Below are 1184 nucleotides of genomic sequence, written 5' to 3'. Positions count from 1 at the left end.
AAACATCCTCTAAATGTGCAGGGTCATCTTTGAGCACCATTTCACTTTTCTGAAAGTGTTTAAAATTCGTTGTTAAAAAAATTCCATGTTTAAAATTTGTTGTTAAAAAGAAGGCAGATTCCAATGAGACTGTTTTTCTTCCATACTTAAACCTCCTTTCTTCTTCCTCCTGCTGCTCATTTTGATCCTCATCAAGTCATCTTCACTATGATGGGTGTACCTAATAAAGGGGCAAGGGAATTTATTTAAATGAAGGTTTCTGCATCAAACTGTTTAGCAGATTTTATCTGGTTACAGCACATTAAAAAGTTTTTTAATAGTTTTTTATAATGTAATCTCAGCAAACTGAGCTCTGATGTCATCATTGAATCATTTCCTCTCTTGGGTTTAGCTGTTTAGGCTGAAGCATTTATTCCACTTTGATCACTCAGATGATCGTCAGTCTGTGGGATTCATGACCTTCTGAAAAACTGTTTATTTACCTCTAGGGCAAGAAGGTGAGGTCACAGAGGTCGGTAGGAGGCGTTAAGTGACACATTCGGCGCTGTCCTGTTAGGATCTAATCATCCAGGATGTACTGGGTGTAAACAGCCTCTGTCGTACAAACAGCTTTGTTTACATGAAGAGTGTTTTAAATGTCTGCTTGGCTGAACAGAGAGATGACTCCGCTGCTGCCTCTGTGTGAAGCCATTTGCTAAGAAGGTTTTTTTTTTTTTTTTCATGAAGCTTCAGCAGTCAGACCGCGGCCCAGTTCCCACAGAGGTGATGACGAGTGAGTGTGAACAGCATTTGCTGCTCTGTAAGTTATGAGTGGGACACATTTGGCTGTGGAAGCTGGACGCTGAGGCACTTTCTGTTCAGATGAAGTCTGAGGTTTCTGGCTAATTCTCTACAGTCATCATCTCAGATGCAGGCAGGAGGTGAATGGAAGGTCAACCAGTTTTTCTATGAAATGCTATGGAAGTCCTGATGAGCCACATAAAAAAAAAAACTTGTTCTCTGAAGTAATATTCCAGGAATTGTTTTGTTGGTTTTTATAATTAATTCTAGTTACATCAATCAATTTATTACAGTTCATTATGACAAACATTCAGGAAATCATAGCAAAGAATCAGATTAAATGGATGGATGGATGGATGGATGGATGGATGGATGGATGGATGGATGGATGGATGGATGGATGG

This window comes from Cyprinodon variegatus, unplaced genomic scaffold (assembly GCF_000732505.1).
Source record: "Cyprinodon variegatus isolate N-32 unplaced genomic scaffold, C_variegatus-1.0 Scaffold49, whole genome shotgun sequence".
Lineage (NCBI taxonomy): Eukaryota > Metazoa > Chordata > Actinopteri > Cyprinodontiformes > Cyprinodontidae > Cyprinodon > Cyprinodon variegatus.
This window is presented reverse-complemented; position numbering follows the sequence as displayed.